Source organism: Aotus nancymaae, unplaced genomic scaffold (genome assembly GCF_030222135.1).
Source record: "Aotus nancymaae isolate 86718 unplaced genomic scaffold, 86718_ANA_hifiasm-v0.15.2.pri h1tg000041l, whole genome shotgun sequence".
Classification (NCBI taxonomy): Eukaryota; Metazoa; Chordata; class Mammalia; order Primates; family Aotidae; genus Aotus; species Aotus nancymaae.
Window position 1 is genome coordinate 35,712,916 of NW_026988455.1, and position 27,171 is coordinate 35,740,086.

The window sequence follows — 27,171 nt, forward strand, 5'->3', positions numbered from 1 at the left end:
AGCAACAGACACTGGTTAACTGAAGGAAGAAAAGGAGTTCATTGAAGGGATGTCAGGTTGTGGTAGATGGAGTAATAACCCCCCAAAGATGTCTACCTCCAAATCCCTGAAAACTGTGAATATGTTACTTGACATGGCATAAGGGACTCTGGAGATGGGATTAGGATCTTGAAATGGGGAGAGGGTTCTTGACTATTAAGGTAGAACCAACGTAATACAAGGGTCCTTGTAAGAGGGATGCAGGAGGGGCAGCATCAGAGAAGACGATGTGATGACTAAAGCAGATATCACTGAGACAGGAATTTGAAGTTACTGCTGGCTTTGAAGATGGAGGAAGGGGCCAAAGCCAAGGAAGGCAGATGGCCTCTAGAAGCTGGAAAAAGGCATTGAATGAAGCCTCTCCTAGAGCCTCCAGAAGGAACAGAGCCCTCCAACCCCTAGGTTTTAGGACGTTTGAAATCCATAACTATAAGGGAATAAATTCGTGTGTGTATGTGTGTACTCCTGTGCATGTGTTTCAATTGCGGTGAAATTCACTAAATTAATCATTTTAAAGCAAATAATTCAGTGGCATTTAGTACATTCACAGTATTATGCAAACACTCTAGGTCCAAAATATTTTCATCAGTCCAGAAAGAAACTCCATACATACTAGACAGTGGCTCTCCATCCCTCTGTCCCACCTCCCGCAGGTAACCACCCATCTGTGTTCTGTTACTGTGGATATTTCATACAAATGGAATCATATAATATGTGACCTTTTGTGTCTGGCTTCTTTTGCTCAGCAAATGTTTTAAAATTCACCCATGTTGTAGCAGGTATCAGTACTTCATTCCTTTTTATGGCTGAATAATGTTCTGTTGTATATAATACCACAATATCTTTAGCTATTGATTGATTGATACAGGTATTTGGGCTGTTCCTACATTTTGGCTATTGTGAATAGTGCTGCCATGAATGTGTGTATAGCTACTAATTTCAGTATCTGCTTTCAGTTTTGGGGATGTATATGCTTAGAAGTGGAATTGCTGGGTCATGTCGTAATTCTATATTTAACTTTTTGAGAAACTGCCAAACTATTTTCCATAACAACTGAACTATTTTACATTCCCACCAATAACTGGAATGCATAAAGTTTCCAATTCTCCACATCCTCATCAACACTTTTGAAAATTTTTTTTTTAAAAGTCTAGCTATCCAAACGATACAGGAGCTAGAAAGAAATTATTTAGGCAGATAGTGAGGGTAAGAGTCCTTGGCCAGGTTTTCCTTTTAATAAAAAGCAGCTCTCATTTCTTTTCTTAGAAAAAAGCAGGCTGTAAAATCAAGCTGCAGACATAGATATGCAAGCTGGTGAATGCCGGCAGCTGTGCCAATAGGAAAGGGCGGTAGCGTAGGGACCAGACATGTTCAGCATGGAGGCTCCAACTTCCTTTTTCTTTGTCAACTACATGTACAGTGAAGGAACAGGCAACATGGTGCTGACCAGGTAGAGAACCATCTGCATAATAAAAGGTTAGCGTGGAGTGGCCAGCTTCTTCACTCACTCGCTATGTAAATGGCACACCTGGTCCTACCAATTTTGGGGCCCTATGTAAAACAGACACCGCCTCCTCAAGCCCACGTATAAGCCACCCCCCACCCCCGTGCGCTTTGCCATGCACCAGAAGACCCACTCAGGCACCTCTCTCTCTGCAGGGGAGAGAGCTGTTCTCTTTCTTTCGCCTATTAGACCTCTGCTCTTACACTCACTTCTTGTTGATTTCCTTGGTGTGGGATGAGGAACCTCAGGTATTTACCCCAGACGACTATACCACTTCACTAGTGGGTGTGAACTAGCACCTCACTCTGAATTGTATTTGCATTTCCCTAATGATTAATGATGTCAGGCATTTTTTCATGTGCTTGTTGGCTGCGTATATATCTTTTTTGAGGAAATCTCTATTTAAGACCATTTTAACAAAATTGGGCTGTTTGTCTATTTGTTGTTGTGAGAGGTCTTTACATATGATGGATATATATTAAAAAGGAGCTCTTTATATATTTTGGATGCTGACCTTAATTGCTGTTGTCTTAAGCCACTGAGTTTGTGGTGATTTGTTATAGCGACAATAGGAAACTGATAATGAGGAGCTCATGGAGTTGAAAGAAAAGCTGAACAACTAATTTGTGGAAAAGATGCCCTGGGGTTCTGGATAGCGGGAGTAAATGATGTATCTGTTGCAATTGCTTTCAGTTCTTGTGTCCTGATTTCAGAGGGGAGAGTGGCTGTTTAGTCTCCCGTGGGAGTATTCGGTGCCTGGGTCAGAACAAGGCAGGCCACTTGATGGTTAGCACCACTAAGACTGCATGGAAAAGACATAGAGATGCTGTTTCAGACAGAAGGGCAAACATTCTGGGAAGGCAAAAACAAGAATACACTGCAGGCATGAGAAGGTAATACTAAAGAATAATAAATGAAATTTAACAACATAAAGGCCTAAAAGCCTCCCACAGTCCAAGAGGGAAATCTGGAATTATGAATGAGGAAGACGTAGCAGAGGATAAGCACCAATAAAAACATTTAGGGGATTTATTGGATAGACATCACAGGCTATATTAGTAGAGATATACTATCTGAAAAAAAAGAGGTGATAATCTTGTGTTGTTCTGTGCTGATCATACCACACTTTGGGTGAGGAATTCGACTTTGTGCTCCATACCTTCAGAGGCATATAGGCAAAGCAGGTCACATTCAGAGATCAGAGGCCAGGAGGCTGGAATCATGCCATTGGAGCACTGGTCAGAGAAATGGTCACAAGGATTTGGGGGGAAGTCCAGTTATGGGGAGCTACCCAGGAAAAGCATGGTAAAGAAAGGGTAAGGTTTGTTATGCAGCTTTTTAAGTTGTGCCTTCTTCATTGATAAGAGACTATAGTGAGTCATCCTTCTCTTCCTGATACAGAGAGGGAGACAGCCTTACAAACGGAGATTTTCTTTGCAGATATAAAATTCCCTTACAAAAGGAAACTTCGACTCTGTGTTCAGAACTTCTGTGTCTGTAGTTTCTCAAAATAATCAGCTCAAAATAATTCTTATGTCTAAAAGGCGTATTTTGGGATGGAATATTCTGGTCTCCTACAGTCATATTTTGGGGTGGCATATTCTGGTCTTGTACGCACTCTTCCCACTTTAAGATTCTGTGATCCCTCTGTCAGAGGTGTGTGAACCATAACAACTCCATCTTGAATAGGATCTGGGTGAAATAAGGCTGAAACTACTGGGCTGCATTCCCAGACGGTTAGGCATTCTAAGTCACAGGATGAGATACGATGTTGGCATAAGATACAGGTCATAAAGACCTCGCTGATAAAACAAGTTGCCGTAAAGAACCCGGCTAAATTCCACCAAAACCAAAACCACCACGAGTGACCTCTGATCGTCCTCACAGCTACGCTCCCACCAGCGCCATGATAGTTTACAAATGCCATGGCAACGTCAGGAAATTACCCTATATGGTCTATAAAGGGGAGGCATGGATAATTCACCCCTTGTTTAGTATATAATCAAGAAAGAACCATAAAAATGGGCAACTAGTTAGAGATCAGCCTGACCAACATGGAGAAACCCCGTCTCTACTAAAAATACAAAATTAGCTGGGCGTGGTGGCATGCCTGCAATCCCAGCTACTTGAGAGGCTGAGGCAGGAGAATTGTTTGAACCTGGGAGGCAGAGGATGCAGTGAGCTGAGATCATGCCATTGTGCTCCAGCCTGGGCAACAAGAGCGATACCCCATCTCAAAAAAAAAAAAAAAAAAAGCTGGGGTGGGATGGGGTGGGGCAACTAGCAGCCCTTGTGGCTGTTCTGTCTACGGAGTAACCATTCTTTCATTTGTTTACTTTCTTTATAAACTTGCTTTTGCTCTACTTTATGGACTCATCCTGAATTCTTTCTTGTGTCAGCTCCAAGAACTCTTTCCTGGGGTCTGGATCTGGGCCCCTTTCCTGTAACACCTCCCTGCACTTTGCAGTCATCTGAGTTTGGGATTGCTGGCTCTTCCTGCTACTGCTTCAGCTGAAATATTGGTTGGGGTGGTGGGGGGTAGGAGGGTAGATCACAGGACTGGAGGCAGGGTGGGTTGGGGGGTCAACGCTAGGGATGTTTATTCTCTGGTGCAAGGGAAGCCAAGCTGGTAGGATAGAACAGGGGTCTCCAAACTTTGATTGCACACCCCATCAGTAAAATAATGTTTGCATATGTACTCTTCAAATTAGGGCTTATTACTTTAAAATCATAAGCATATACTATTTTCAGATGCAATATACTGTCAAGGTCATCATTAAAGATGACTGTAAGCCCATATTCCAAATAATCTTCATTATCATTTTCAACTGCTAAACCACCTTGGATTGGTGGAGGTAGATTCTTAATGTTACTTTTTGCGTTTTCTTGGCACTGTTTAAGCAGTAAGCTGAATGGGAATGAATAAGTGAGTCCACTGCTGTCTACTGCTCTGAGTTGCAGAATTTTAGTTTAGCTTTTTTCTCAGTACGCCTTTTCACAACTTGTCGGGAGGTCATCTGACAGACCAAGTGAGGTTAGCTGTGTTTGTTGAGATTCTATGTTTTTAGATAAATTTAACATCAAATTCAAATACTTTCTTCCTGCAGATCAATGGAGCATCTTGTTTGTCCCTTGGGTGATGTCTTTGGGGTCCACTAGTGGAGGGGTAGACCCTTGCTACTCTACTCCAGGAGTGGTCCTCGGACCAGTGGCAATGGCTTTGGCTGGGAGCGAGTTAGAAATGCTGTCTTGCAGACCACACCCCAGATGTACCGAGTCAGATGTACTCTGTATTTTTAACTCTGTATTTTTAACAAGATCCCCAGGTGGTATGCACAGAAAAGCTTTAGAAATATTAGTTTAGGGGCTGACCAAGGATATTTTTGGAGTCGAGGAGTCGGGTGGAGGGCTGGAAGCTTGGAGAGGAGATGATGGGGATCTCATCTCAAGCTTGTAGACACAGGAGTTAGGCCGTTTGGCATCTCTCACACCCACACTCAGAAGTAGGACAGTAAGGAGTCAACCAGAAATCATCCGAAAAGAGTTTTAAAGAGTCCCAACCTCTCAGTCAAGGAGAACATAAAACAAAACAATTAAAATTCCAAACAGAGGTTTACTGGAACTTCATGAACTTGCAGAGAAGTCCTTTGTTTTGGAATCTGGAGTCAGGAGTCCAGATTCCTTGAACTGGAGTTTTCTGTTGCCAGAGCTTTTCCACATTTCCCGGCTGCCTGCTATTTAGCTGCCTTTTTAGCTGAAGCTCTAATGACCTCTGGTGTAAATTGAATGCTTGCTTGTCTTCCTTGCTTGTTTTCTTCTCTGCTCCCAGCCCTTTAAACCTGAACTCAGTCTTTAATGTCTGGCTTGCATTTCCTGAACAGATTCACAAAACAAAGACTGTGTTGTCTCTTCATTTGTTTGGGAGAATTAGGCCAATTAGAGATAGGGTGAAGTTCTTGTGCACGTTCCTAGACTTCTGAGCTTTGCAGCAGTGAGTGCTGCTGTGGAAGTCTCTGAGCATCCTTCTATTACTTTTGCAATTTGACCCACAATTTCAGATGCTGGCACTGCATTCATCAGTGGGGATCTTGATTTAGCATAGCTGGGTACAGGTGTGAAAATCAAGCCCTGCCAGTCAGACAGTGAGGTTCCCATCAATCCGTCAATGGTTTTTGAGTGTCTCTTGGAGACTTCCCAGTTCCCTGAGCAGAGAAAGATGAGGAAGACCAGGCCCTTGACTTTGCAGAGCCCAGTGTCTTGTGGCAAATACAGATATACAGACCCATGTTAGGCAACCACAGATATGTGTGCCACAACAGGAGGTGTTGCACAATGTAACTGTGGCTGTCTATTATCAGTCTGTATGTTAGACCGGTGACAGGAGGTGTCAAGTCATAAGACTGGAACAAATGATTAAATCTTGTGGCAGCTGGGATGAGGGAGTGGAGGGGGTTGTGTTTGAAAAGTTCAGAAGTATTTGGTAGACTGGAGAGAAGTGAAAAAAATTCACTTATGCAAAATGGGCATGCAAATTGGCATTGAGTGATGGCAAACTGCAAGTTCAAGGTAATGGACAAGATCTCACAGGAGGCTGATGGACAGTGGTTAAGGAGATTGGACTCTATCCTGGGGGTCAGTGTCTCTCAAACAGGGTTTCCATGTCTGGTGGAAGGTAGTAGGGGAGGGGGAGAGGTTGGTAACGTTGTAGAGGACAGGGATGAAGGTGGGAGGCTAGTGAGTTAGATCAAAGAAAGGAGAGCACGCTACTGAGGGCCCACTGAAGTTGTGGACTGTCATTGAGTAAAAGCACAAACCTAAAGTGTTCTGCAGTTTCTTTGGGGTTTTCTTGTGCCAAGTGGTGTCAGTCCAGGATTGGAAGCTTTCGTGCCGTGGGTAGAAAACACTGGGAGGTGAAAGTAAAGTGTTGCTTAAAGGACATTACCGTGATAGAACACACGATCCAGGCTGTGGAGAAAGGAAAATGAAGACGGAGAAAAAAATAATTTGGGAAACAATGGAGGCTTCAAGGAGCCCAAGGTATTTATGAGTTTTAGGGAACTGGATTGATCTGAAGTTGTGATTGAAGAGAAGGATGTTACAACTTAAGAGTTCGGAAGAGGAAGGTTCCTGTTGATGTCGAGGTTCTGAGGTTTCAGATTTTTCATGCACCTCTGCCTCTGTGAATTAGGCTTGGCCTGTCCTTCTGTATTTATTTAAGGTGATAGAGGAAAGCCACCAACAGATGAAGTTGGATGTTGAGAGATGATAAGAAGCATCCACAGGAATGTGGAATGGAAGATTGCTCCTTCTGGGCATTCAGCTACCCTGGGTCCTAAGGATTCTGTGACTGGGCCAAACTTGAGTGACCTGCCTTGTTTATGAAGCATTTACTTCCTAAAAGGATCTGATTGGGCTAATTTTGCCAATATCCGAACCTGTCTTTTGCACCAAAATTCCGTTGAAAGTTGACCTCCCTTGTGTCCAGCCCCTGTGTAGTTGTCTTGGATTTGGATCTGAATCCGGGGCAATCATTTGTGGCAGAAAACACATTAGCAGTTTGGATGTGCCAGGTATGTTGACTCATGTTATCTTTACAACCACATGAAGTAGGTAATATTATTATCTTCGTTTCACGTATTAGGAAACCAAGGCACAGAGAGGTTAGATGACTTGCCCATAGCTAGGAAAGGGTAGTGCCAGGAGGTCTGGCTATGGAGTCTGTGCTGTCAACCTCTCTGTTAGCTCTGTCTGAAAAGAACTGATTCCAAACGTGATTCTTAAAAGGTGGCAGTGAGCTTCATGGTTTCCTCTTGCAGTCCGTCTCAGCCTAGCACATAAATAACACTTCATGTGGTCCCTGCAAATGTGACTCATTCCCCTCCCATATCCCCCCTTCCATAAACATACTCTACTTAAAGAATATGAGAACTGCAGATAGATCTAGTTATTCTCAGGATGACCATGTCATTTATAATTCAAACTGAGATAGTCTGAGTAAAAGTGGGCACTACTCTTTTGTGACTTTATTGTATTATGAAGCATTGAAACATCTGGAGAAATCAATGTCTGGGTAGTGAGGCAGCTGCTTTCTCCTTCACTTCTTTGGGTTACTAGAGCAATTTGTCAGTAGTTTATTTTTAAAGACATCCTTTTGTATTATTTGCATGCATATGTATTACCAAGGCATGCACTAGTACAACACAAACTTCTCTCATCAGATGCAGCTAGTCTAGCATCCAAACATCATGCACCACACCTTGGTGGCAGCAGCACGCTGCATGCACTGCCACCGTGGCCCTGCTCATTTGTGTATGATATTTGGAGTATCTGGAGGAGTGGGAATAGTATTGGGAAGAGGAGTGACAAGGAAACAGTGTGAGTGCCTGGCTGACAGGAGGTCAGCCGAAGTTAAGCAGGGAGAGCCTGAACATGTCATTGGTGCAAACCCAAGATTCACTGATATTTTTTAATAGGAACATCTGGTGGAACCAATGATGGAATCTTCTTCATCCACCTTAAGCTGACCCACAGCCATGCTGCTGGTGCAGCTATCTGGCATGGGTTGATAGTCCTGTGCCTGTGAGGCTGTGCTGGATTTTCTGGAACAGAAGGCTAGATAACTTCTCCACAATGGCAGCTTTCTCCTGGAACTGTCTTCCTTCCCACGTAAGGCATGACACGTCAATGTAAATTGCACCTAGATAATTGGGTTCTATCTTTATCAGATAACTACTGGTAATGTTGAACGAAGCTGTATCCAATCTGCTCCCAAATCAACTTATCTCCCATTCTGGAGCATCATCTGGCCTTGCAGAGACCTAAGGGACTGGCATTATAGTGGCAGTGGCAACCCGGCATGGTCTGTGACCCAAGTGGGCATGATTGAGAGCTATGCTTGCATAACAGGCACAAACTAGGACTGTTTCAGGCAAACCAGGACATAGAGTCACCCTAGCTACGGGCTATATATTAAATGAGAATGGAAGGAAGCCACAAGTGGGTCCAGAATATTTCCAACCCACCTAAAAATTGCCAGAAGAAGGCAAAGATTCCCAAAGCCCTGGTTCATAATCGGTGCTTAATAGATTTTGAATGAATAAATGATGAGATTCCAGTGTGCCCCCAAGAGGAATGTGGAAAAGGATAGAAATGAATCACCTAGCAAGGGGCATCACTGGAAAGTGCAAAATCATCACTCTTAAAATAGCAGTAATTTCTGTCTAAGCACGTCACAACTGAACAAGTTAGGACTTCCATTGACTTAAATAAATGAGTCAACAGACTTAAAGAAACATAAAATCGAACCTATTTTTGCATCTTGGTGAGAGTGTCATGGAAATGTCTATCTGGGGGAAAATGTAGAGTCTAGTTGGCATGGCTATAGAAAGTAACTTTAAATGACCGAAGGAGGAGGAATGGGTCTTTGAAAAGCTCAAGACCAGGGACTTGCAAACATCAAGATTTCCTTGGAATTTGCAAAGTTAGCATCACTTTATAAAACTGGAGAAACAAGATTTTGGGGAAATTAAAAGAATCTGCCTCAAGGTCATTGACTGATCGTGAAACTAGAACCAGTATTCACTCGGACAAGCAGCTAGTCTCTGGTTCCAAATCTTTGTCTCTTGTTGATGAAGGGCAGGACTTGGGGCACCTGAGGCAACCTCTTCCCTACACACACACCCCCACCACCAGTGAGCGTCTACTCCCAGTAGCCTATGGGTGTGGGAGAATAGTTGAGGTGTTTGTTGGCAACATCTTCTCATCTGAAGACAATCGTCAACTCCACCTGCTCTGCTCCTTCGCATTCAGTTGTGCCCAGCCTTAGAGTGAAGACCCTTATTTGTTCCCAGTGCCGGAGGGCCAGTCACATGCTCCAGTATTCCAACTTGATGGGCTTGACATAGGGTGGGACTGGTGCCCTACATCTCAGAGATCTTGTGTAGAGACATCCTCATCCCATCTCGGGAAGCTCACTGCCAGTCTCCCAGGGCTAACTGGCCTGGAGAATAGGGTGGTGGCAGTGGCCCAGCAGTTGCCCAGATGTCATAACCAGTGTCGCTCTATAGTCAGAGATAAGAGCCACAGCATTAGGCCCACAGGTCTGTGTTTTGGATGCCCACCAAGTAGAAGGTCTTATCATTAATGAAGACTGGATCTCAGTATTCTAAGTGCACTTACTGTCTCTGCCTCTTACCCAACTGGTTCATTCCCTTTTATGGTAATGAATCCTCTTTGTATTTGAAGGCTACCTCTTCATAGGGACAAAATTTGTGTAGAAATCTGGTTTTAAATAAACTACAATATGGGAAATAGGATAAGGTTTTGAGTGGGATAAACATTGCAAGAACAGTCTTTAAACTGAGGCTATGAAAAGATTTGCATAAAAGTATTTTCTTTATCTTCATCCAATTTTTTTTAAATTTTATGAGTTTTAAGACATATGGTGCTCACCTATATCTCAAGGTTGTAGCAACCTGTGATTAAACATGTCCTTTTCAAGTTACAGATTGATATTTTTCACCATTGTGTCTGTTCCAATAGTTGACTCATATTGGAAGCACAATATCAAGCAAGCTCTAAACAAGTTTTTTCAAGCAATATAAAACTGTCATTAGCCTTAGATGTAAAAGAGTTTTCTAGAATAGTGTGAGAGACTGAAATCACAGGGCTACTGATGCAGGGCAGGCCCAATGATCCTCAGATAAAAGCCAAACAAGACTTAATCTTTTTTGTTTGTTTGTTTGAGACAGAGTCTCATGCTGTCACCAGGCTGGAGTGCAAGGGCACGATCTCACTGCAACCTCCACCTCCTGGGTTAAAGCTATTCTGCCTCTGCCTCCCAAGTAGGGATGACAGGTGTGTACCAGCATGCCCAGCTAATTTTTGTATTTTTTTTTTTTAGTAGAGATAGGGTTTCACCATGTTGGCCAGGATAGTCTTGATCTCTTGACCTCATGATCTGCCCGCCTCAGCCCCCCAAAGGGCTGGGATTACAGGCGTGAGCCACTTCACCCAGCCAAGGCTTAATCTTGTTGCTATGACCATTTATTGTTTCACTCTACAACACTTGACCTATTGTCGGTGGGTTCTCATGATGAGTATCTTCATACTACAGTAATGCTAACTGTTAAATGGTGAGAGAGGAGTATTTATGATTTCTTTTTTTCTCTCTGTCTCTTTTTTCTTTTCCTTTGAGATGGAGTCTCACTCTGTCTCCAGGCTGGAGTGCAGTGTTGTGATCTCCCTTCACGGCAACCTCCGATTCCCTGGTTCAAGCAATTCTCCTGCCTCAGCCTCCTGACTAGCTGGGATTTCTTTGTTCACTTCCATAAAAAAACGACTCCTTGGAGAACAGGTTTTGAGGCCATTTGATGGGAAGAACCATTCCAAAGTACCTCCTGAAACTCCTGTCTTCCTGCTTTTTGATTCTACAGAGCCCTCATTGAAAGTGGTCAGCAAATAGGAAGGTTCTGAATATCAGACGTTTAAGGAGACTATGCTAAAACGATTCTCCATGTGTTGATGGTAAACTGGCTCTTGAAAGCCTCTTTGGCGAATAGAAGTCATGTCTCACTGATGACAGTCCTAGAGGGAGGGCTGCCCCACCCTTGTAGGATGATCAGACATGTTTGTTTTTGAAGCATCTTGACCTGAACCCACTAAAACTTGAGTTTATGAGACCTACTTGATAAATATCTAGATAGATGAAGGATAAAGCAAGGTCTGAGAGCTGAACTCTATTTTACTGTTATACTAACCAAATTGGTAAAGCTCTGAACTTTCATTTAGGGGAACATAGGATTTATCTGGAATTCTTTCTTTGGAATGCACAGTGTTTAAGAAAGTATGGGGCAGTAACTTACTCTCCTTTTCCCCAAAGCAGTAAATTCAGGTGTCCAAGCTCATTTAGCTTCATTATAAGTAAAATGAGTTCTTGAGTAATTTTAATTTAAGATGAGAGACATTTTTTCCACACTAACTCTTCAAACAGCCCGTGGAGCTGCATATTAGCAAGCACCTCTGGTGTCTAGCCTAAAGCCCTTAATTTTCAATTGCTTGCAGAAAATAGGAGTATAACTGCTACAAACTGTTTTCTGTGTGATTTATTAGATTTCTGTGCGTGCCCATACTACTATCTCAAGGAAAATGCTAGAGATTAGCAAGGAACAGGCATAAATTTCTGAGCTATTTGCTGATAACATGGGATTCAAATATTTGACATTTTCAGGTTAGCATATCAGGCTCATATTTTCATAATGTCATTTACCCTGGAAAACATTTGCTCTGTTTCTGAGAACAGTTGTCATAAATTGGGAAAGGTGTATGACATTCTTTGTTGTTGTTTTTTTAACTTTTTAAACTCTTTGTTACCAAGTCATTGCTGGATAGAACATAGAGCATCTCTGTAAAAAATTGAGGAAATGAGCATAGGTTTTCAGTAAATAAATTACTGACGTGGCAACTTAATTGTGGTAATGATGTAAGGAATGTGGAGGGAAAGGTTGGAAACATTAACCTCTTGGACATATTTAATCATGAGAGTTATGACCATGTTAACCCATTTATTTATAAAGCTACACAAATGCATCAACTAAAACTCTTCAGTGGTCGTATTGTTATATAGCATAAGACGAAGATGTTACTCTCAAAATAGACTCTTTCTAAAAAAAAAGTCACTCCATCTTGTTAGGCAGAAAAATAAAACTATAAATATTATACTTTTGAGTTTTAGATGAAATGTAAAAATTTAGATGTTTTTAAAAATTGTGCTAATTTAAACTTTAAAAATATTCAGTATTCAGTACCCTGTCATCAGCTAAAAACAAAAATATGTGAATTTACCAAAAGCACACATCATAACTATCTTTATTTTTGCCCTATGTCTGGATAAACAGAAAATCACCTTCTTTCAACATCTTCTCTCCGACCCTCCCTCACCATATCCCTCAATCTCTCTTCCTTAACAAGCCATGATATTGAACTGAAATCTATAGGAATATAGTTCTATGATTAGCAGATTTATGTATCTCAATTAAAAAATATGCAACAGTAGAATATTTTCTATTTTAATATTTAAACAATAATAAATGCTCACCATGGTTGCTAATGAAAACTCATTGCAACAACATTTCAGCACCATGGACAGCACCAATGGTGCGTATTCTACCCCTTTCCCCCCCTCAACCCCATTTTGGTCATGCCACCTCTGGTCTGGTGAGGGGGTTTAGGGATGGCTGTGTTGACACAAAATGGCAGTTCTTATACTTGGCTTCTCATTAAAATCACGTGAAGAATTTTATCCCCAAGTCCAGCCCCCCGACAACACAATCAATTAAATCTGAATATCTGAGGTGGATCTTAGGCATTAATACTCTTTTTAAAATTGAACTTTAAGTTCTGGGGTACATGTGCAGAACATACAGGTTTGTTACATAGGCATACACAATTAGGCACTAATACTTTTTAAAGCTTTTCAGACTTAAAACCAATAGAAAATGGTAATTTCTAGGAGATGAGATGGTTTTACTTCTAAAATAGAACTTCTCAACTTTAACTGCCTTTGAGAATTGCCCAGCTTGTTTAAAAACAAAATCATTTTCTGGGCCTGTCTTTAGACATTATAACTCAATTGGCCTGAAATAGGAGACAGATATCAGTAGTTTTTAAATGTCTTCAAGTAATTTTTAATTTACAAGTGTTAATAAACATTTACTATCAAGTAAGACCTGAAAGTAAATCTTTTCATGTGGAAAGTTTAGGCAAATTTGGTATTTCAATAAAAGCCTTTCAATCTAGAAGAAAGTAATGTTTAGTTTTCTTTCTTTTTCTTTTCTTTTCTTTCTTTTCTTTTTTTTTGAGATGGAGTTTCACTCTTGTTTCCCAGGCTGGAGTACAATGGTGCAATCTCAGTTTTCTGCAACCTCTGCCTCTGGGTTCAAGCAATTCTCTTGCCTCAGCTTCCTGAATAGCTGGGATTACAGGCCTGTGCCATCATGCCCAGCTAATAATGTCTAGTTTTCATGACATTGGAGTTGAAGTTGAGAAACTTGTATTCTAACCAGATTTGAAGTCAAATGGGGCCATAGCAGCTACCTTCTGCTCCTTGTCTGGGCCAAAGCCCCAACCCTGGACATTGAGTAAGGATATGAAGTGTGAAATCATTATCTGTGTCTCCAGCTATGCTTAGTGATTTCAAACTATCCTCTAGGAAGGTTTCCTTGGAAACCTTATTTACTTACCCCCTACAAGGTGTATATCTGGCTGATTTACTCTTTTATAGAAAGTTGGGTGAGAGGCAGCTAACTGTTAGTGCTCGCCAAGTTTTCCCACCTCCCTTGCAATTATTTTAGAGCCATGTGACTCCAAGGACAGAGTCCCATCTGGGACAAGGCACATAGACTCCCCTGTTTCTCTTCTTTTGTTGTACCAATGTTGGGGGCCACATGTCACAAATAGCATAGCTGCAGCATGGAGGAAGGTTGCCTGCCTGCATGAGACTGAGTGCAAATAAACAAGAAACATATTACATTAAGCTACTGAGATTCCAGAGCTTGCCTGATGTGATGGCTATTGTTAATAATACCTAATGAGACTCTCAAAGATGAACGAATATTCCTGACCATGTCAATTGATGAGAATCCTTGTTTCCACCCATTTTAAAGTGGAAAAAGAGATGTATTTACATTAATCTTCATATTCCTACACATTTAAAGTGCAGGGAGAAATACTCTATATAATACATGAATTTCAAGTTGTAGAAACACTGTTTTATTCCCTTAGTCATCATTAGCTGTAAACCACTGCCTGTATTTAATCACCTCTCAGACCCATGGCAATCTGGGAAGGCAGGAAAAACAAACCTTCATTGCATTTGAAATTACCAAACAACTTCTTTAATTTGGAAGTCAATCACTGAAAGGAATAATCTCTCCAGACCTTACTTTGCCTTTTTCTTCACACTTTAAATACCATTGAGGTGCAGCTTGACTGTCCACTTGTTGAGACTGGTTTCAATGTCATGCTCTTGCTTGTATTCAGTGGCAGCTTGCCTCACTCTGTTTCCTGCAGGTCCTCTCTCTGTTTTGCTTAATTTTAATTTTAGAGATGGGCTCTTGCTATGTTGACCAGGCTGGTCTTGAATTCCTGGCCTGAACTGATCCTTTTGCCTCAGTCTCCCAAAGTACTGGAATTACAGGTGCATGGCATGGTACCAATATCTTCTTTTAAACATAAATTTTGTTGTGGATATTTGAAGTTTACAACATGAGGTTATGGGATGTATAGAGATACATAGATATTTGTAGATACATATGAATAGTACAATGGCTACTCTTTTTCTAAGCTGCTTATATGCTGCCTTCCCTCCTGACCCTCTTAAACGTGGAGTTAGTCACATGCCAGCACTAAAGCTTCCCCCAACTTCTGGTCTAATAACCACAGAGAAACAGACAGAAGTTAGAAAAACAAAGGGTAGTGCTTAGGCAGTACAAAAGTCTAATTGCATTTAGCCACTGTCTTTGAACTTTGTGATGGTTCTTGACCCATTTCTAGGATCCTCTATTCCATGCAAGATTTCCCCTCATTGTACTTCTCATCCTTTGCCTTCCCTCCTTCCACTATCACACCATAATGGAGCCTACAGATGCCCTGGAGAAACTGAACCAGCTTATCCCTTGAGCACAGATCAGTTGATCTGTGGATCAACTATCCCAGTGGAAGCTGAAACCTAGATAATTTTTTCTTTGTTTTCTTTGTTTTATGTTTTCTCTTCCTTTCTTTTCCTTTCCTTTACTTTCCTTTTTCCTTTTCTTTCCTCTTTTCTTTTCTTTCATGGAGTCTTACTCTGAAGACTTTTCTTACTCTTTCCTTTTCTTTCCTCTTTTCTTTTCTTTCATGGAGTCTCACCCAGGCTGGAGCACGGTGGTGTGATCTCAGCTCACTGCAACATCTGCCTTCCACGTTCAAGCCATTCTTCTGCCTCAGCCTCCTGAGTAGCTGGGATTACAGGTGCTGGCCACCACACCCAGCTAATTTTTGTGTTTTTAGTAGATATGAGGTTTTGCTATGTTGTCCAGGCTGGTCTCAAACTCCTGACCTCAGGTGATTGCCTGCCTCTGCTTCCCAGAGTGCTAGGATTACAGGCATAAGCCACTGCACCCTGCCTGAAACCTAGATTTTTACTTTTAATGCTTCCGTCTCCTGCAACCCAATATCTTTTATGCAGAAAAATTAACAGATTATTCTTTGAAAGCATTCAAGGTTTGATAAAAATAACTTTCAAGCAGAGTATTAAAGTGACCTATAATCTCATTTTAGCTGAGATAATACCACTAAGTATTTAGCATCAACAGTGTATTGTTGGCTTATTATTTATGGTTTATTTCTGCAAATCCGAATCAGCTAGTTCTGTAGACCTGTGCTATCTACCTGTAATATAATCTCCATGAAGCCGCAATGGAACATCTAGTAAATTACTGCTATAACTCATTAAACCATAACCCCAAAGCATTCAGGAGCATCCTAATTGGATGTGACCTGACCTCATTAAAAAATGTCCAGAGTCCCCAGGAGGCACACAGACACCACGTTTTTGCAAGATTTTCAAGGCACTGGATGATGTTTAGGCTAATTATTGCTTAATATATTTAATTTCTTTGATATAATTGAATACCTTGGCTAATTTAAACTAATTTGTTTTATTTGTTGCTAGTTAACTTTCGTTTCTAATTGCAGATTGTGATTCTGACATAAATATTTTAAAAAACTGGATCACAGGTCGCAGATCAGTTTATTACACACTGAAACAAAGCTTCTCTTCTGAAATACCTCTTGGGGTCAATTTGGAATTTGTGTCTTGTTAAGTATTCTCTAAAACTATGATGTTTATATTTCCTTTCATTTTATGAAAGAAAGGAGGAAAAAGAAATGTCTAAAGATGAGACTGACCCAAGAAAAAGAAAGAATGGGAGATTTGTCTGGATAAATTTTTGGATATTATTTCTCAGTCTGCATACTTTCATTGATGCATTTTATGATTCCTCCTCCCGAGAAGTTAGGTGTCTGTTTCTTTCCCTAGATCTTCTTTAGTTGGGAAACACTTTTGTTGTCACTGTGACTGCCCTTCCTTTAGTTCCTTATGACTCACCGGCCAAAAAACTCATTCTCTGTCAATAAAGACAAACTTGTAACTTTCAAGATTACTTGACTTTTCTGCTTAACCTGGGAAGTTTTCATGGGTGTCTTTCTATTCACCCTGTTCAGGGTTTGCCCAAACCCTTGGTCTCAGCCACCATCCTCTTTCAATTGCTCCTCAGTTGAAATCTCTAGAATACCAACATTTACACAATGCAAAATATGCTGAAGTGAAAACACAGATTCTCCTACAAGCAACCAGTTGGTTAAAACAAAAAAAATTGGGTGACATTAATTTTGGTAATATATTTTTATTTAACCCAATATATGAAAAATATTAGTGTCAACATATACTCGATATAAAAATTAATGAGATACTTTACACTTTTAAAAATAATGTCTTTAAATGCCAGTGTATTCACAGCACTTCCCTTTTTAATAGTCTTTGAAATCCAATGCATATTTATAGTACTTTCCAAACCAAACTAGCCACGTTTCAAGTGCTCAACAGCCACATGTGGTTAGCGGTCACCAGATTGGATGGCACAGTCTTGGAGCATTGAGTGAAGATATTCTTTCATACCTTCCAAATAAGACCCTTTTAAATCCCACTTATCCCAACATACCTTCCAAGATTTCCTTTGTCAAAATTTAGCTCCACCCCCTCACAGTACTTAGAAAATTCCTCTTACTGAAAACTTATCTCAGCCTTACTTGTGTTTAAATATTTATGTCTTTATCTGTCTCAGAGATTATGAACTCATAGGAGGAACATATTATCCTTTGCTCAACTTTGAGCAATAGCATATAAGTATGGAAGAAAATTGGATTTTGACAGATAACTGACTCAGGTTTAAATGCTACTACTAGGACCATGCAGTTGTGGTAGCTATAAAACTCCAGGCCATTTTCTGAACCTCAGTTTTCTCATCTACAAAATAAGGCAATACCTCTATTACAGAGTAAATGAGCATTAAGTAAGGTATGCCTAACAATTATTTGGGTTTCAGTAAATAACTTATTATTATATCGAATGTAAAAGGGCAATTTACTATATTAAATATGCACATAGATTATAAATGTATTCATTTCAGAAACACTAAAATTTGGGGGCTCAGATATTTCCAATGGGAATGTAGAATGATACATCCACTCTAGAAAACACTTTGGTAATTTCACAAAAGTTTAAACATGGAGCTATCATATGACCCAGCAAGTTTACTCCTAGGTATACACCTAAAAGAACTGAAACATATCCACACAAAACTTGTACATGAATGTGCATAGCAGCATTATTCATAGTAGTCAAAAAGTGGAAACAACCCAAATGTCTATCATCTAATGAAAAAATAAAACATGGAATAGCCTTAATAGAATTTTATTTGGCAATAAAAAGAAATGAGGTACTGATGCACACTACAAGATAAATGAACCTCAAAAAATTAGGTGAATAAAGGAAGCCAGTCACACACACAAAATATATATTACATGATTCCATATAGGAAGTGCCCAGAATAGGCAAATCTAAAGAGACATGATTAGTGGTTGCCTGGGCTGCAGTGGTGGGGGCGAGGAGACACTGCTAATGGGTACAGTTTCTTTTGGGGTCTCTTTCTTTAGAACATGATAAGATGTTCTAAAATGAGATTGTGGTGATGATTGCACAACTAGGTAAATATCCTTAAACCATTGAATGGTACACATTAAATGGATAAACTTTATAGTGTGTTGGTTATATTTCATTAAAGCTGTTAAAATTGGGGGAAATGGTTAGAATTAAGTAAATGTATATGTATTTGTGTACTTTAAACAAGTTCCTCCAAGCAAGCAATAATGACAAAAATTAAAATAAAATTCTTGGTCCTAAAATGTATGGACATTTTCCTCTCTGTGATTTTCACACAGTGGCTCACGCCTGTAATCCCAGCACTTTGGGAGGCTGAGTGGGGGCGATCATGAAGTCAGGAGTTTGATACCAGCCTAGCCAACATGGTGAAACCCTGTTTCTATTGAAAATACAAAAATTAGCTCGGCATAGTGGCAAATGCCTAATCCTAGCTACTTGGGGACGTGAGGCAGGAGAATCTCTTGAAACTAAAAGGCGGAGGTTGCAGTGAGCCAAAATCGCCCCACTGCACTCCAGCCTGGGTGAAGGAGTGAAACTCCATCTCAAAAAAAAAAAAAAGAAAAGAGAAAAAAGAAAAACATATATCCCCCCCCTATACTCCCCAACAAAGAGATGGCTCTCTTTCACTTTAGGGAGCCAGACACAGCCCTTGAAATATTGAACCCAGGGGAGAAATTAAAGCCCCCCAGTTAGCCTGGGCCTTTCATTCCTTCCACCTTAATTCCTCCCTGGATCAGCCCCTGTCTGCACCACTCACTGTGCTGAGTGGTATCCTGTGGTGTTGTCTCCCCACGACCGTTCTGTAAGCTCCTGGAGTGCAGGAATTGTGTCCATCTTGTTCACAGCCATTTCACAGTTCCCAACACATAGTAGGTGCTCAGGAAACCTGTTGGGCAGGACAGTTCTGGACCCTCCAGCACTGGAGAGGAGCAGCTGTAGCACATTCAGCCGTGTGTGTTTTCCTTCCTGAGTTCCCAAGTTGGGCCAAGTGCCAGTGATCTCTCTGCCTACGCTGCTGTGCTAACAGGACCCCCCTGGCCCCCTTGCTAGTTACCATGTCACAACCAGAATCAAGGGAAGAACATGCTTGAAACATATATTAATAGCAAGAGTAAGTTCATCCCACCTTCCATGGGGAGGGAACCTTTTTTTCCCAATCCCATTTTTTAAAAAAAGGCAAAAGAGACTGATGGGGCTGGATATTCAGTTTAAAATGCATCTAGGGTGGTGGAGTCCTCTAACAGAATAAGAGAAGGCACATATGGGACTTGGGTTTCTCATGAAAGCTGGGCTAAATAGAAAGCTCTTTCTGCCTGTGCATTGAAAAACGTGTTTGATTTGGAGATCCGCCTGAAAATATCAAGTAGCAGAGACCCCTGCTGATCTCACAAGTGGTATGACAGTCTGTTTCCAGATTAAATCCTGTTAGGGTTTCTGAAGTGCACCTTTGCTGTCTTGATTGTATCTTTGCTCCCTCCACAAGGCCAGCTGAAGGGGGTTTGCTGAAGACAGCCCCATCTCTGTAGCCTGCTCCTCAGCTCTGTGGTGGATGAGCAGGACAAACCCAGGGAGCACCCATTTGTGGATTCCCAGAGACTTCACCATCCTGCCCCACCTCGTGCACCCAGCCTTTCCTCCTCAGGGTAACTGTTGTGAGGGGCTCTGCCCTCCCCATCAGCCAATTCCATGCCACAGATTTGCCAGGTCTGAATTTGCATTTCTGAATCAAAATTTGGATCTAACTTGTATACTTTTTACCTGGATAACTGTTTTTTTAATAATTAGCATTCTTTTTTCTTTGGAGATGGATTCGCTCTGTCACCTAGTCTGGAGTGCAGTGTCACAATCTCAGCTCACTGCAACCTCTGTCTCCCAGGTTCAATCGATTCTCCTGCCTCAGCCTCCTGAGTAGCTGGGACTACAGGCGCACGCCACCATGCCCGGCTAATTTTTGTGTTTTTAGTAAAGACAGGGTTTTGCCATGTTGGCCAGGCTGGTCTCAAACTCCTGACCTCAGATGATCCTCTCGCCTCAGCTTCCCAAAGTATTGGGATTACAGGCATGAGCCACCGTGCCTGGCTGGAATACTTTTACTCTAGAAAACTGCCCTACAAAACATATTTTTTTAAAAAAAACTTTTGACTAGTTAGAATTAACTGTAATTATTTCTAGCTCTTATCACATTTTGCCTGCTATAATGCATATGGAGAATGAATTCAGAGTTCAGAATCACTCCAGGTTGATAGTTAAAGTCAGTTCTTTATCAGAAGTTCACACCAGATGAGGTCGATAAGGGTTGGAATTTACCTAAAGAGCTTATGGCTGTAGAGTATCTTATATTGGCATGTCATTAAAAAACCTTGGAACATGAATCATGTTAACAAAAATTTGTATTTTTATAAATATGCAAGGTGAAAATTGGAGGTCAATAATCTTGCCTCCTAAAAAAGACTAGGTAAAATGTAAATATATGGGAGCGACATGTTTTATATAAAGCTGACTTCCAGCTTTGCATAACACATTTAGATTTATAATGTATTTCCACTTGCCGATTTTTTTGGCGGAATCATCTCTAGCTAATAAATATGTAGTATGTTTGAGAACAGACGCTGGGCCCAGACACATGACTTGTGTTATCAGTTACTACACATGAAGGTTATTCCAAGGGCAGTATTTTTGGGAAAACAGGCAGAGCTTTAGGGTTCTGGGTATACAGCAAATACAAATAATAATAGTTATTTGTTAATTAGCATAGGATTTGAGACTCTTGAAGTTCACTCTCCCAAGATTCTAATTTTGGCCACAGTTGAAAAGCAGAGAGATAGACTAATCAGTTAGTTATAAATTAACAATGCCAGCACCCAAAGTGAGTTATGTTCTGGGATCACAAAAGACATTTCATAAAGGGATGGGGGTAGATTAAAACTTCCAAATATTACTTAAAACTCCAAGACTTTGAGTTGTATTGTCATTCTTGTTGGTGGTTGTAGGAACTTACAACATTTAGTGGACATTTTGAAGCCCTTCAAATTTTCCAGCTGGATTTATTTACTTGTTCTTTAAGGATTAATTTGAATGTTCTCTTGTACTGTTGGTCAGAGATGACACTGGCATATCCACTCTGAATGGCAGTTTGGTGTTGTGTATGAACATTTCAAAAGCACAGGCAATTCCATGACTTAAGATCTACCTTTAAGAAGCACTCCTGGCTGGGTGCAGTGGCTCATGCCTGTAATCCCAGCACTTTGGGAGGCCAAGGTGGGCAAATCACTTGAGACCAGAGGTTTGAGACCAGGTTGACCAACATGGCGAGACCCTGTCTCTACTAAAAATACAAAAATTAGCCAGGCATGGTGGCACATGCCTGTAATCTCAGCTACTCAGGAGGCTGAAGCTCAAAAATCGCTTGAACCTGGGAGACAAAGGTTGCAGTAACCTGAGATTGCACCACCACACTCCAGCCTCGGTGACAGAGTGAGACCCTGTCTCAAAAAAAAAAAAAGAAAGAAAGAAAGAAAAGGAGCACTCCGACATGTGGACAAGTATTTATGCTTAACTGGGTTTCTTAGCCTCAGCACCGTTGATACCTGGCGCCAGACAGTTCTTTGTTTTGGGAGACTGTCCTGTGCATTGCCAGATGTTTAGCAGCAACCCTGGCCTCTATTTAGTAAGTGCCAGTTACCCCTCTAAGTTGTGGCCAGAGTGTTTCTTTGCCAAATAGCATCCCATTGAGAACAACTGATGTATAGTAATGTCCTCTGAGGCACTTTATTTCTTGTCATTTCAGATTAACTGTAAGTAGCTTCAATACCCATGGTTTGGAGCAGTCTCATTCAATAGAAATATAATGTTAGCCACATCAGTAATTTCATATTTTCTAATCATCGCATTAAAAAGGTAAAAAGAGCTGGGTGCAGTGACTCCTGCCTCTAATCCCAGCACTTTGGGAGGCCAAGGCAGGTAGATCACTTGAGGCAGGGAGTTTGAGGCCAGCCTGGCCAACATGGTGAAATCCTGTCTCTACTAAAAATGCAAAAATTAGCCAGGCATGGCAGTGCATGCCTGTAATCCCAGCTACATGGGAGGCTGAGGCACGAGAATCACTTGAACCCGGGAAGCAGAGGTTGCAGTGAGCCGAGATTGCACCACTGCACTCCAGCCTGGGCAAGAGAGTGAGACTGTCTCAAAAATTAAAAAAATAAGGTAAAAAGAAACAGGTGAAATTGATTTTTATATTATATTTTATTTGACCCAATATATGAAACATATTACTGCCTCAAGATATAATCAATATAAAACATTATTGAGACATTTTACATTCTTTCCCCCCTAGTGTTAAGTTTTCAAACTCTGCTCTGTATTTTACACTTCTGGCACATCTCAGTTGATACCAGTCTCATTCAAATACTCAATAACCACGTTTAGCTGGTGGTTACTATACTGGACAGCAGAGATCTACAGGAATGGCATTTTAAAAGAAATGCCTTCATTTAGAAGAAATGCTTTCAGCCACTACATGGTATACACATAGAGAACTGGGGCATGGAAAACGCTTCACATACTGTTAAGTGAAAACAGCAGCAGAACAATATGTATAGCAGGAAGTATGTTAAAATTATTTCGAAAAAATGAAATATATTTGTATTTTCATATATTCACCAGTATTATCTGTGAATACATATGTATGTACAGAATGAGTCCTGGAAATACGCGACTGGACAGGAGGCAGGGCATGTGGCCAAAGAAGGATTTAATTGTAATACCTTAACTTTTTTTTTTTTTTTTTTGAGACAGCTTCTTGTTTCATCACCCAGGATGGAGTGCAGTGGTGCCAAGTCAGCTCACTGCAATCTCTGCCTCTCGGGTTCCATCGATTCTCCTGCCTCAGCCTCCTAAATAGCTGGGATTACAGGCACGCACCACCATACCCAGCTGTTATTTTTATTTTTAGTAGAGACAGGGTTTTGCCATGTTGGCTAGGCTGGTTTTGAACTCCTGATCTAAAGTGATCTGCCCACTTCTGCCTCCCAAAGGGAGGACTGGGCCCTCCAGTCATGAACCACCAGCCGTAATATTTTAACTTTTTAAATTAGAAGAAATGTATTCATATGTAACTTGTATAATAAATGCTTTTAAAAAGTGAGCTCATTGGGTCTAACCATCCTGGTAGTCTCTCGGTATCAATGGTTCTCATCCTGGGCAGTGCCTCAGAACCACCGAGGAAGCTTTTTTAGAGTCCTTTTTAAAATGTGCATAGTTGGAAACATGTTAACATTATTTTGAGAAATGAAATGTATTTGCATTTTCATATATGTGAATATTCACCAGTATATCTGTGAATGCATATGTATGTAAATGAATAGAATGAGTCCTGGAAGAATGCAACTGGACTGGAAGCAGGGCAGGTGGCCAAAGAAGGGTTTAATTGTGATATCTTAACTTTTGTTTTTGAGACAGATTCTTGCTTCGTCACCCAGGCTGGAGTGCAGTGGTGCAATCTGGCCTGACACTGCACTCCAGCCTGGGTGACAGAGAGATCCCCTGTCTCTTAAAAATAAGTTTGTTTTTTTTTAAATTGTGCTGCCTGGACTTTTCCCTGGACCAATTGAATCAAAACCTCTGGAGACTTCCATTTTAAGCTCTTGAGATGATTCATAAGTGTGGTCAGGATTGAGAACCACAAATGTGGAGAAAGGGATGGACTGTGTCCTTCCAATAATGAGCAGTGGACTCACAAAGAGAGTTTGATAAGGATCGAATGGCAGGTACTTTGAGGCATATTGTCTGGTGAGAGTTTTCTGTTGTTGACTAAGGGAAGATCCATATTTTAAAGTTAAAATAGATCAAATGAGCTGAGGGTTGGAGTCGACATCTTTTTGCTAAAAAGGTGGTACCAGACAAGGCTTCCTAATCCATTGCCATCCAACCTTATGACAAGTTTAGTCAAGAGAGCCTGTAAAAGTAGTGCTGGTCTTCTAGATAGACTCTAACAAACAAACATGTAATGCCTCAAGAACCCAAATTACACTCCGTAGAAAGTTGTCTACTAGGAAGTCCACAAAAGGACTCTAGACTTTAAAAGTTATTCACTTAGATTCATGAGTTCATTGCTACTATTTGAAAAAGTGAGATTAACTGTCCTTGGTATTTAGAAAGCAACACTTCAGTTGAACTGATAGGAAAATAAAATCTTGTTTAAAAAAGAAACAACCAGCTTTGTGCAGTGGCAGTATTGTAGCCAATGAGGTTTATCCGAGGCGCGATTATTGCTAATTGAAAACTTTTCCCAATACCCCGCCATGATGACTTGGAATATAGTCAGCATTGGCAATTTTTGACAGTCTCTATGGATACTGAATTAAAAAAAAAAAGAAACAGCTACCACCCAGTTTCTTCTATTGCTATGTTCTGCTTGAATTCATGGTGATTACAGTGTTAGTGCCATCTGAGGTGAAGCCAACATAATTTTATTTTACACGATAAGCCCCATGAAGGATCAGGCGTATTTTATACTTGATCTAGGGTCAATATTGGTTCAGAATGCAATTCTCTTACATTTCTCCATCATTGACCTCCTCTGTACTTAAAAGTGAAACAAATCAGTGTTTGGCGAGACTTACAGCCATTATCTGTCTTTTCCTAAGCTTTGAAAATATCCAGAAATTGCCTGATTCAGTGAATGCTTCATTCATTTGTGTTGGAGTTTAAAGACCCACTCTCTTGTCACCATGGAAACAGATTCAGATCCTAAGGCAAAAGATTCAGTACCTCTCTCCTAATGATAATATACAGCATGAGCTCTGAAGAGAAAAATGGATCTGCCTTAGGTTCCATTGTTGAGCCGATGGTGTTCCCTGGCTCAATGAATCTCTTTCTCATTTGGTTTTAGCTCTGGGTTTACATTTGCTGTGCAGCAGTGCATGGTGAGGGGTTTTGAGCCTTTAATCCCCTGCCACTGAATTACTGCATTTGTGTGAACAACACAAATGCCAGACTGGTTTTATACAGACTCTGTCGTTGCTGGAAATTTAATAACAGGTACCTATGTTTGCTTCCACAAATTGAGAAATCTGATATTGGGATCTAATGCTGGCTGGGGCTGGAGTAAACTGGTTAAGACCTATAGCAAGCCCCATGATTTGAAGATAATCTATTCAGGGAAAAGCCCACTTATAGTGAGTTGGCTTGGAATGGGACCCAGCATTTCATAGTAAATACTAGGGTTCAGGGTAGAGGATGACTAAATTGAAATTTCATTTTGAAAAATAAAACAAATTTTTAAACAAAGTTATTTGATCTTACATGTTCAAACTTTTAGGTTATAATATCAAGAAGGTTGAAAATATAGGCTAAATCAAGTATGAAATAAGTATTACATTTTTATATTGTAAAATTTCCAGTAAAATTCAGTATTGAATAGGTGCTTTCCAGCCCATGGGACTTTTACCACATGTGAGTAGACCCTTTTTCAATTGTCAAAATCACTTCCTCTTCACCACGTAGATTACTGGATCAGCTGCCCTTTTTCATGTTACTTTCTACTTCTAGAATAAATCCCCTACTCTAGTTTGGTGGCTCTTCTCTATGCCCCTTCCCTGCCCCATACTTGATCATTTTGGGGGGTTCCGTCCCTGTAAGTGTTCTTCGGATACCCTCCTTGCTCTCAATCCTCACTCCTCATCTACATTAGCTGTTCCATCCCTGTCAAGACGATGCAGACTCTATTCTTCCTTTCTCCCCAGACTTTCCATAGCAGGTTCCATTGTTGAGCCGATAGCACTGATGTGTTCTGCTCAAATGTGATCATACACTACTTCCTAACTTTATTTAAATCACGGATCATTATATGCCTTGCCTACTCATATAATTTCCAGGAGAGAAGGGCTGGTATATCTTCAGGCCCCTAGTACAAAGGCATTCATGCTACCCATCTGATTATCCATTGTTGAGTTGTGTGGAAGTGATTCCTGAATTTTCTTAATCCCCTGTTGTGAACCTATGATTTTCCTTTTAGGCTTTGACACTTCAAATAAAATCAGTGGTAAATTGTTTGGGTTTTATTCCCAGAAAGGGAGAAGGTGAAGTAAAGCAGAAGAGGAGAGATTTCCTTAGAAAGAAAGACTGTTTTGAAGACCGTATTTGACCGGTAGAAACTAGACAGCCAGGAAAAGAGGAAACAGAGTTTTTGTGTGTTGAGGTAGTGATTAGTCAGCTGAAGGAAATGTCATCAATTTCTAGCTTCCTAGGTTTTGCACTAACATAACAAAATTTACCCTCTTATCCATTTTTAAGTATATAATTCAGTGGCATCGAGTGCATTTACAGTGTTGTGGCCCTTTTGCGTCTGGTTTATTTCACTTAGCTGATATTTTCAAAGTTCATCCATACTGTAGCATCTGTGAGAATTTCCTTCCTTTTTAAGGCAGGATAAAATTCTATCATATGTATATACCACATTGTGCTTATCTAGTCATCTGTTAATGGATAAAAACAGTGAAACTATGAAATACTGACATCACTTGCATGGCATTTTATAGTGGCTTTTCTGATTCTCACTCTTTTAAAAAAAAAAGATTTCTTATCCTTTATTTGTCCTCTAAGATGGATTTGTTCATTCGAGGGAACAAATTAGTTTGACTGGTTTGGGAAGGTATTTTGACCCGCAGAATGGGATGGATAAAACCAGGCACGATAGGTAAACTTAGCCATACCCCATCCTCATTGCCTGGCTCAGCCTTGTAGAGGCTGTAGAGGTCTAGAGGGGACAATGTCATGCATTTTAATAGGTACCTGGTGACACCTTGATTGTGAAGCCTGATTCAATCCCCTATATAAAAGCCCTTCAAAAAATGCTGACCTAAGTTAGTGT

General features: G+C 40.7%; 1 protein-coding gene, 1 non-coding gene and 1 pseudogene across 2 annotated transcripts in view; 2 read left to right on the forward strand and 1 right to left on the reverse strand.

Annotated features, from left to right (window-relative positions):
* The window catches only part of GNA14 (G protein subunit alpha 14), a 223,383-nt gene that overhangs the window by 53,874 nt on the left and 142,338 nt on the right, over positions 1 to 27,171 (forward strand). The gene's annotated exons all lie outside the window — the stretch shown is intronic.
* LOC105705656 (nuclear transport factor 2-like) lies at positions 7,942 to 8,332 on the reverse strand (annotated as a pseudogene).
* LOC135268743 (U4 spliceosomal RNA) lies at positions 24,515 to 24,655 on the forward strand. Its single transcript, XR_010337098.1, has one exon. It is a non-coding gene; the product is annotated as a U4 spliceosomal RNA (small nuclear RNA).